Genomic DNA, 11,597 nt, shown 5'->3' with positions numbered 1-11,597 from the left:
CCGAAGTCCGGAACTCATATCACAAAAACATGCTTGAATCACAAAGACATCAAGCACACTGAACTACTGCATCAGACCGAGGTCTGGAACTACTGCTAACTTAACGGGCCGGCATTGTGGCCGTAGACCCGTTCCTACTGGAAGGAAACTCACCTCGTAAGCTGGATGCTGAAAAAAGCTACTCAGGAACTGTCTGCTACTGCTCCGGTATCTCCCCGGCTACAATTCCTATAAATATACTCAATCAAATACTGATAACTAAACTGGGGGTGAAATGACTATTTTACCCCCGGTCAAAGTCAACTTACTGGTCAAAGTCAACCTCCAGTTGACCGGACTCGCCGAGTTGGGCCGCCAACTCGCCGAGTCCCTTTCATCCGTTCTAGTCCTCTACTCGCTTCTACTCGTCGAGTTTGGCGAAGACTCGACGAGTTCTTCTTCGATACATACATCGAGTCTAACTTCATCCGACTCGCCGAGTTGTATGAACACTCGTCGAGCCTGAAGAACAACTCGCCGAGTTGAAGAACAACTCGCCGAGTCCCAAGCATGCTATTACTATATAGTCGATTCTAATCGATTTCAGTGCTTCCAAATCATAGATCTAGGCTCTTAGGGTTGGTTTTACACATAAAGTTTCCAACTTTACGTGCATGCATGAAGAGATGAGGCTAGAACATCAAAATAAGCTAACAATGGGGTTTTAGGGTTTGGAACTCGACCTTGGGTGCATAAAGGCAGCTACTTTGAGCTCCTACAGCTCAAATATACTCAGATCTATGATCCATTTCCTTATAGGAGTCCAAATCTCGAGTTTGGATCCAAAAAGTCCCAAAAAGAAGCACATCTAAGCATACAAGACTATCAAATGGAAATAACAAGCAAGGTACAAGCTTTAGTACCAGAATGTGAGGTTGATGATCAAGAGACTCTGGATCTTCTTCTTCTCTTTTGGATCCTTCCTTCTTTCTTTCTCTTCCAAAACCTCCAAACTAGCACAAACACACTCAAGCTCAACAATGGGGGCTAGGGTTTACAGGGGAAATGCTCTAAAGGTGCTGGAGGCTGGGGTGGGAGGCTATAATGACGTTTATATAGGGTACAAACCCTTGAAATTAGGGCTTCATCCAGACAGGCTGACTCGCCGAGTAGCCAACTTAAAATGCATGAACATCCCGTCTCTACTCGACGAGTTGGGCTACAGACTCGTCGAGTATCCCTTAAGAAAATGAAAATTACTTTATTTAAATCACATACCAGAAATGGGGCGTTACATTGAGGGATTCAGACACACCCTCGGGGGTGTCTGGACTCAAACGGAGGGATTAAGGGACTTTCACAAGAAAACAGTTTTCTAAAAATCTAAGTTAAAGAATTTTGAGAAAGAACAAGGTGTGTGATGCGTGCGACCAGCCGAGCTCAAGTAAGTTTTCCCCAAGATACCCATACTTGTTATGATATATGATATGATTCTGAGATCTGCATGCTAGATTAGGGCTAAGGATCTAGGAGGATGCCTTTTATGCCTTATATATGATTTTGAGAACTGCATGCTAGATTAGGGCTAAGGATCTAGGAGGATGCCTTGTATGCCTGATATATGATTCTGAGAACTGCATGCTAGAGTAGGGTTAAGGATCTAGGAAGGATGCCTTATATGCCTGTTGTATGAGCTGTATGCTAGGGCTGTCTAGTCAGTGGTAGGATAACCTGATTAGGTTATGCTTGATTTTCTTACTCGATGCACGAATGCTGCTTGCTTTGTGCTATAGGGGTTCTGGCTAACTTTAACTAGCTAGTAAGCGAATATGTAACAATATTCGCAAGCTAGTTAGGGCAAGGTGGTAGGGACTCCTGGTGCAGCTGACGACAGAGAGTAGGTCGGAGGGTGTCCTAGGAAAGCCTAGGATGAGAAGAGTTGGAAAGGGATATTGGTTAAGGGACTTGGTGAAGTTGAGGCAACCCTTGAGGAAAGTACGGATAGATGTGGAAGGTATTATGGGCCCGTACTACTGAAAGAAGAGGATCTGTACTCGAGTCAAGGAGGGCCGAGATGGAACCAGGAAACTTGGGGAGTGTGTGAGACCTCTCGAGAGTATGTATGATCCTGACGTTTATGTGTTATTTTCAGTATGGTGACCACACGACATGGAGCAGGAGGTTCAGGATCTGAGTCAGGATCAGGATCAGGATCAGGCTCGAGTGCAGGATCCAAGCAGGTTGATGACGGGCTACGCGAGTTCATCGCGTCTGAGATCACTAGAGGTATCCTTGAATCGACCCCTATCATTTTCGGGTCAATCAAGGAGGGGATTATCGAGCTGATGGAGGATCGCCTCCAGGCATTCAGGAGGGACTCGACGTCCAGCCAGACGGGTACACACACATTGTCCTTCAAGGACTTCAGATGGAGTGGTGCGCCAGACTTTCACGGGGTGAAGGACCCCATTGCTGCTAGGAGATGGATCGCAGACATTGAGTCTGCACAGTTGATGAGCTTCTGCCTGGAGGGGTCGAAGGTCCGCTTTGCTGCGGGGTGTTTGAGAGATAGAGCTAGAGATTGGTGGGAGTCAGTTGGTGACTCGCTGGGAGCCCCATCCATCGAGGCTATGACTTGGTCAAATTTTGTGACCAGATTCAGGGCTGAGTTCACGCCGGCTGTGGAGCTTCAGCAGCTGGCCAGGGAGTTTCTGGATATGAGACAGACGACTGAGACAGTGGCGGAGATCACCGCCAACTTCAGGGAGAGGGCCTTGTTGGTACCTCAGTATGCGGGGGATGAGGAGATGCGGAAGACCCGCTACCATGATATGTTGAGGGCTGATATTCGGGAGCATGTCAACTATTCAACATGCCCGACCCTGGAGTCCATGATTGCCAGGGCGCGGGAGAGAGAGCTCGATTTGGAGCACGTCAGGAAGAGGAAGGCAGAGACTGAGCAGGTTACAGGGGTTTCGGGGAAGAAACCCAAGGGATCCGTCATTAGGTCGAAGGGCCAGCCGGGCCAGAGCCGCTGCAGGAAATGCGGCAGGCCGCATGAAGGAGCCTGTAGAGAGGGATCGTCAGGCTGCTACAAGTGCGACAAGACGGGGCACTTTGGCAGGGATTGTACTGCGCCCGCCCCCACGGTTCAGACATCAGACCTGATTTACTTTCATTGCAATCAGAGGGGCCATAAAAAGGCTAACTGCCCTAGATTTTCAGCAGTATCAGCAGCAGCGCCAGTGGTGGCACCGACTCTAGCGACAACACAATTTGCGGATGGTCGGAAGGTCAAGGCAGAGGCTCCAGTGGTGCGGAGCCGAGCATTTCAGTTGACAGCCGAGGAGGCACGCGCCGCATGTGGGGCGAAGCCCCTAAATCGACGGGGGTCCAGGGGCAACGCCCCTGGGAGCGGGGTCCAAGGGGCGGCAGCCCCTGGCGGGGTCCAAGGGGCAGAGCCATATTCTAGACCCGAATTTAAGTTGGTTTATGACGTTTTGATAGTTTTAGGACATAAAACCGTCATGTGACAGTTTTAAGACTGGAAGTTTTTCTGGTTATATGATCATATCCGAAACTGTTGTTGGTACACTTCTTCTTCATAACATCTTGAACATTCTCTCTTCTGTTTTCTCATTTCCGAGTCTTATCCGATTAAAGGTTGGGAGTACCATCCAAATACTTTAATCTGAAAGTGTATACACAATTCTCAGAATTTCCAAGCCTATTTTTTTCTATACCCCAGTTCTTACAAAGATTAAAGTATTTTTGTGATCATGGCAAGTGGTGATTCTGTGAAGGAAATGACAAGTAAGTTTGAAAAATCGAACAAGTTTGAAGGGCAAGATTTTCGTAGATGGCAGAAGAAGATGAAGTTTCTCCTTACCACTCTGAAAGTGGTGTATGTTCTGAGTACACCCATGCCAGTATTACCAGAATCTGTTGAAGATGAACCTTTGGAGGCAACAAGAAGAAGATCAAAGTGGGAAAATGATGATTACATATGTCGTGGTCATATTCTCAATGGTATGTCTGACTCTCTTTTTGATATCTATCAAAATTTCGAATCTGCAAAAGAACTGTGGGATTCTCTTGAATCTAAGTCATGGTTGAAGATGCTTCTAGTAAGAAGTTTCTTGTTAGTAACTTTATGGGGTTACAAGATGATTGACTCCAGGCCTGTTATGGAACAATTCCATGAAATGTTAAGGATTCTGGGATAGTTTGCTCAACACAATTTGAAAATGGATGAATCCATTTCTGTGGCTGTGATCATTGACAAACTGCCCCCTTCCTGGAAGGATTTTAAACACAATCTGAAACATAACAAAGAGGAATTGAATTTGACTCAACTTGGAAGCCATTTAAGGATTGAAGAGTCCATAAGGACTCAAGAACTTGACAACAATCCTAAAGGCAAGAACCAAGTTGGTTCCTCTTCTGTGAACATGATGGAAGGAGAAAGTGTTGGGTTTTGAGCATTCTAACACTCCTATGGTGTACATGCAACCCTATAAACCTTGGATCTATGTTTTCTCTATTATACATGCAAATATTAAATATTCCAAGGTTTCATCCTAACTAGCATATTATGAAGCACCTATACTACAAAGTTCTAGTTAGATGACATACCTTTTGATGTAGCTTGATGTCTTCAAGCTTTAAGAGCTTAGCCCCAATAGTGTGGAAGCCTCAAGTGGAATCACAAATCACCAAAACACCTTGGAAAACCTTTAGAGAATATGGATACTTGGCTCACACTATGAAATCGGTTATTGCCCTCTTTAGTGTATCCACACTAGCCACTCGCTTAATTTCATGAACCATAAGACCCTTTATATAGTGTGGAGGATTAGGGTTAAACCCTAATACCCATGACCTTTCATTTCCTAGGATCCATGGGTTAAAGCTCCATGGACTATCCATGAAGACTTAGCCCAACCTAAATGAACTTGGCCCACTACACATATATATAAGAGTCCATATTTAATTAGTTCTTTTTGATCACTTAATTAATTCTAAATTAATTCTTGATCAATACTAATTAAATAATATGATTCCATATTAATATATTAGAACTTATAATATATTAATATAAATCATAAATATACTATTCTCAAAAGACTATCCATATAAATTGTGTCGGTGAAGTGCAACCCAAATGGACCATGCCGGGTCGGGTCAAGTACATACCAAATATAGTTATGGACTTAGACATTAATCCAACAGTCTCCCACTTGGATAAGTCTAAAACTATTATTGAGTATGACTTCAAAACCTAACTGGCAATCGTAGCTCTTAAAGCCGCTGTCGAACTCTGACCTTGTCAATGACTTGTCCATTAGATAAGGGATCATATATTCCTCCATTCTAGATATCATATGGACTGAGACATGGATTATAATCATTCTCTCTGTCCATTTGTTGTTTCCCGATTTTCGATTTATGATGACTGACTGATTGAACAAATCAAATTAGTCCTGGCTTGGCCAAGCACTCACATGTGTCATCGCTAAATCATCGAGGGGCCCACATATATCGCTTTTATCCCGAAGGTAAAAGGAATGGATAAACTTCGACTCATATGGCTTGTTCTACTACTTGTTGAATCATACACAAAGGCACGTTTTATAACATCGAGTTACCAAATGCGTTTTCGTGCAATCAATGTATAACCAACTCATAGTAACAACTCATATCTCTAGGTTTGAAGAATATAAGATATTATCGTCTCATGATCATTTGTGATAAAATCCATGAAGTGATTCAAATGAGCGCGGGTGATTCAAATGTAGCACCACTTTGTCCACCAACTTGGACCTCTACAAACCAACCCATGACAGTCTTGATTCATATCTACTTCCAACATATGACCGACTGTGGCTGGTTTGAATAACTTAATCATTCAGGAAGAGCGACTTAGTTATTCTAGAAGTCAAAACATGCAAAGTGAAACACAAGAATAAATGAATCAAATATGGTATCAAACCCTATGAATATAAATAAACACTTTTATTTATCACCATATTGATTACTCATTATTCATTGTTTCGGTTTTATCAACTTTATACTTGAATTAAAAACACTAGTTGTCCCATGCTCCAAGCATGTACACTATGTTTTTCTTAAACAATAGCTTTGCCATACACCAAGTATGCACTCTATGTTTGTCTATGATCCTTACTTTGTGAAATAAACCAATTGAACATAATTTCAATGATTCTAATTTCAAGAGATAGTGCGGATTCTTTATCAAGACAAACACTTCACACAATTGGACTTAGTTGGTCTTTGTTTTATCCAAAACATCACAACTTACCAATTTCAAATGTACAAGAGTAGGACACTTTTACTCTTACATTTGATAAGTGTTTTAAACCTTTCTTTAAGATATGTCACTCAAGTTACAATCTTGGAGTATGACTCTAAGAATTGTTTTGGAACGAAGTATGACTCATCTTCCTGATCTAACCATTTCAACAATTCATGACTCCTCTTCTTAGTCATAAGAATGCACTAAGATGACCTTTAGAGGACTAATTGTGATATGATTTCTAAATCATTAAGATGATCATAAACATGATACTAAAGTACTCTCCCATCTTTTCAGATTTGAGAAACTTTTATCTTTCTGCCTAATTTGATTCTTCCCATTCGTTCTGCCATACATTGAGACTTTTCCAATGTTTCAGAATTATACTTAAACTTGTAAGTATAACCATATTTACTAAACTTTAGTAAATCAAATAGTCTTAACAAGCTTTGTGGTGGACATGACCAGTGCACAAGAATGTGTACTCGTTCCCTTTAGTCCTTCACATGACTCACACATCCATGTGAACAAGTAATTAGTCTTGATTTTCCAATGCTTGAAAGTTCTCATTCATCATACTATTCAACTTGCATGATTCCAAGTTTCGGTCCAATTGAAACTTGGGTGATGAGGAACTTTCCTGATTTGGTAAATTTAGACATTACCACAAATGAAAGAATCAAATCCATTTTCCAATATTGCTGCCAGTGGAATCATATAAGCAACAATTTTCCACAAATGCCATTGTAAGGATACTTCAAATAAATAAAATTAAACAATTTTCTTTTATTTTAAAACTTTGCGGAAAAACTTATCCTTACAATCCACATGGAAAATTGTTGTTATTTATTCCTTAGCAATATATCATAACTTCTTAAGCAACTGCTCAAAATTATGATGCGATCGAAATCCACCTTCGCGATCAGAATCGGCATATATTTCCTTTAAGAATTCTCTCTATTCTTTGATTCTTAAAACATCAACATGTGACCCAGTCACATCATGTAATGAGGATTTCAGAATAGAACTTAACAGAGTTAGATAATGGGCTCTACCTGATGTAGAGTCAAACTTATTGACTTTAACATCCTTAGGTAAATTTGGCAGCTTTGCAATCAACGCCCCTTCCTTTGGCAAAATAAACATATGGACCCTTTGGTAATGGGACTATCTCAGACTTAGCCTTTCTCTTTACCATTTGGTCAACCGGGTTGACTATGGCCAATCCCTTTCCATTGGGAGAGAATGCTTTTTCTGGATTTCCAGTGTCACCATTGTCACTGTCCATAAAGTTTTTGGGAAGTTGATCTTCTAATCAAATTTGCTTTACTATCATTCCAAAACATTGCTGATTCAGCAGCACCAAGCAAATAGATATGATCATTAAGGTTCATGTCATAGTCTGTTTCATAGTAGTCCCAAAGGAACTCACTATGTGACTTAGAAAGTGATTGAACATCCAACTTTCTCAAGACTTTGACACCCAACTCTCCCGGCTTGTCAATATGTGACTTCATCTCTAAGATGTGATCACATATAGACCTTGCCTGCCATTAGGGCTTGAGTGACCTTGAACTTGTGGGTTAGGGAGAATAACTGGAGGAGGTGGAGGAAGAGAAGTATGACTTCCATGAGCCAAACTCGGGAAGTCATATTCATTAGGAAAGCTTGGTTTGGGAAGATCATTGTTGTCTAAACCAGACATCAACAATGGGAGAAATTCACGTAAAGTTGATTTAAGTCCTTAATATAACACCCAATATGATATATTAAGGCTAGGACCCAACAAACTATTTTATAACTTGGAAGAGGGATGCCGTAATCCAAGCTATAAAATATTTGAAGGTAGGTGAATGACGATTCACCAATTTCCACCAAGATAAACGAAATGTATTATTAGGTTTTAATTGGTTTTGAAACTCCTAGATTCTTTTGAGATTCATTGAACTTTTCAATGGCATGTTTCAATCTCGAGTGTGCCCTTCAGGTTTTGTGACTGGGATGTCGAGGATCACAAAACAAGGTGTGAAGTAACCATGCAAATATACTTGGTACCCTTAATATTTACCCCTCAATCGATGTGCCGGTTAACCACACACGCTCCAACGATACTATGATAAACATTAAGTTACCCTTTGCCTACCTTGTTAAGTCCAGGTTAGTGTGTCGGTTAACCACACACGCTCCACTAACAACTTAAACAAAGTGCAAAGTGTAATTTCATGGATTAGCACCTTATTCACATTTTCCTAAGTAACTAAGATTGGGAATTTATAAAAGGTTTAGTTACTTAGTATTTATCATTAATACTTTTAATGAAGGGAGAATTATAGTCCTTGTCCTACCTGTTCGGCTAACGACCCTCCACCAGTCAAGGAAGCGGTGGGTGAGAGTGGACACCCATTAAACTGCCATTTTATAGGCAGTAACCTTATACCCCCCTTATAGACCGGCTTCGTGAATGAGGCCTACTAATGGTAAGACGACTTGCTCTTATACATATAATATATTAAACTTTTAATATTATAATAGTATAAGGGTGTATTTTAGACATTTAAAATACTTGGTGGTTTAATATATTAATTAAACTATACTCTTAATTTAATTAAATTTAAACCATGTCATTATGGAATTATTAATTCTCTTTTAATTAAACACTTTAATTATCTATTAATAAAGTCCATAAGAGTTAATTGAATTATTCAATAAAAACATCATAATTCCAATTATTAAATTCAAAATTAAAACCATTTAATTAATTGTTTAAGTTATGAACCCAAGAGTTTTAGAATTCAATTATTTTTTTTTATCATAAAAAAACTTTTTCCAAATTCCAAAACTTGAGGGCAAGTTTTGTAACTCTTGAAAACGTTTGGATTCCATAACTTATGAAGTTAAATACTTGTTTTATGATGAAACTTTTCATGTTGCATAACTTAAGAACAAGTTATGGAATTCTTTAAAACATTAAGACTAAGTTTTGTAACTCCATAAAAAACTTTGAATCAATTTTTTTAAAACCTTTTCATATCCATAACTTATGGAGGTTTCAAAAAACTCTTTAGATCAAACTTTTAAAACAAATAAAATAATCATATCATTTTATCTTTTACTAAATTTGACATAATTCAACTCATATAGCAAATGATTCAAATTTTACAAATAATTAGTTTTTCACAAAAACAAGTAATTATCTTAAAATTTGACAAACGTCATGTTTTTTTCCTTTTTTTTCCAACTTTGAAAATAAAACATTTGCATCAATATAACAGAAAACAACCCATGGCTCTGATACCACTGTTGGGTTTTGAGCATTCTAACACTCCTATGGTGTACATGCAACCCTATAAACCTTGGATCTATGTTTTCTCTATTATACATGCAAATATTAAATATTCCAAGGTTTCATCCTAACTAGCATATTATGAAGCACCTATACTACAAAGTTCTAGTTAGATGACATACCTTTTGATGTAGCTTGATGTCTTCAAGCTTTAAGAGCTTAGCCCCAATAGTGTGGAAGCCTCAAGTGGAATCACAAATCACCAAAACACCTTGGAAAACCTTTAGAGAATATGGATACTTGGCTCACACTATGAAATCGGTTATTGCCCTCTTTAGTGTATCCACACTAGCCACTCGCCTAATTTCATGAACCATAAGACCCTTTATATAGTGTGGAGGATTAGGGTTAAACCCTAATACCCATGACCTTTCATTTCCTAGGATCCATGGGTTAAAGCTCCATGGACTATCCATGAAGACTTAGCCCAACCTAAATGAACTTGGCCCACTACACATATATATAAGAGTCCATATTTAATTAGTTCTTTTTGATCACTTAATTAATTCTAAATTAATTCTTGATCAATACTAATTAAATAATATGATTCCATATTAATATATTAGAACTTATAATATATTAATATAAATCATAAATATACTATTCTCAAAAGACTATCCATATAAATTGTGCCGGTTAAGTGCAACCCAAATAGACCATGTCGGGTCGGGTCAAGTACATACCAAATATAGTTATGGACTTAGACATTAATCCAACAGAAAGTTCAAAGAATCCCAAGAAGTCTAATGGAAAAAGGAAGTTTAAAGGAAAGGATGACAAGTCTTCCAACAAGAAGGCTAAGTTGGTTTGTTGGAATTGTAACAAACCGGGTCACTTCAAGAAAGATTGTCGTCTTCGCAAAGTGAACAAGGATGGTGCTGGACCAAGTGGATCCAAGGATCCAGGAAAGCAACAAGGTCAGATTTCTATTTCCATGCAGAATTCTAAATATGTTTAGAATTATATTTCTGTGATTTCTGAAGTATTTTATGTGCAGGATGATGATGTTGCATGGTGGGTTGATTCGGGAGCAACAAGCCATATATGCAAGGATCTTTGTTGGTTCAAGGAATTTCAACCAATTGAAGAAGGATCTGTGGGAAAATGGGAAATGTTGCAACCGAACCAATCAAGGGTTTAGGATCTGTTTTACTTTACTTTACTTCTGGAAAGTGTTTGTGTCTAAACAATATTTTATATGTACCGGGGATTCGAAAGAATCTTGTGTCTGAAATTGTTTTAAATAATTGTGGTTACAAACAAGTATTAGAAAGTGACAAGTATATCTTGTCAAGACATGGTTATTTTATGGGATTTGGATATGTATGCAATGAAATGATTAGACTTAATATTAATTAACCTTTTATTGATAATTCTGTTTGCATAGCTTCTACTAGTACTAGCAATAATTTTAATAAATCTGAATTATGGCATGCTAAACTAGGACGCATTCATTACAAGAGATTAAAAGACATGTCTAAAATGAGTTTAATTCCTGCTTTTGATATGCAAAATAATGAAAAATGTAAAACATGCATGCTAACTAAAATCACTAGACAACCTTTCAAAGATGTTGTTAGGAAAAGCAAGGTGTTGGATCTTATACATAGTGATTTATGTGATTTCCATGCATCACCTTCACTTAGAAGCAAAAAGTATATTGTTACTTTTAATGATGATGCATCTAGATATTGTTATGTCTATTTGCTACATTCTAAGGATGAAGCACTTGATAAATTTAAAATTTATAAACAACAAGTTGAGCTTCATAAAAATGAATTAATAAAAGTCTTGCGTACTGATAGAGGTGGTGAGTATTATGATCCAGTTTATTTTGAATCAACTGGAATAATACATCAAACCGCAGCTCCTTATACACCACAACAAAATGGTGTAGCTGAAAGGAAGAATAGGACTTTGAAAGAAATGGTTAATTCCATGTTGTCCTATTCTGGATTA

Source organism: Lactuca virosa, chromosome 2 (assembly GCF_052849685.1).
Source record: "Lactuca virosa cultivar CGN04683 chromosome 2, Lactuca_virosa_CGN04683_v6, whole genome shotgun sequence".
Lineage (NCBI taxonomy): Eukaryota > Viridiplantae > Streptophyta > Magnoliopsida > Asterales > Asteraceae > Lactuca > Lactuca virosa.
Note: the sequence above shows the minus strand (reverse complement) of the source record.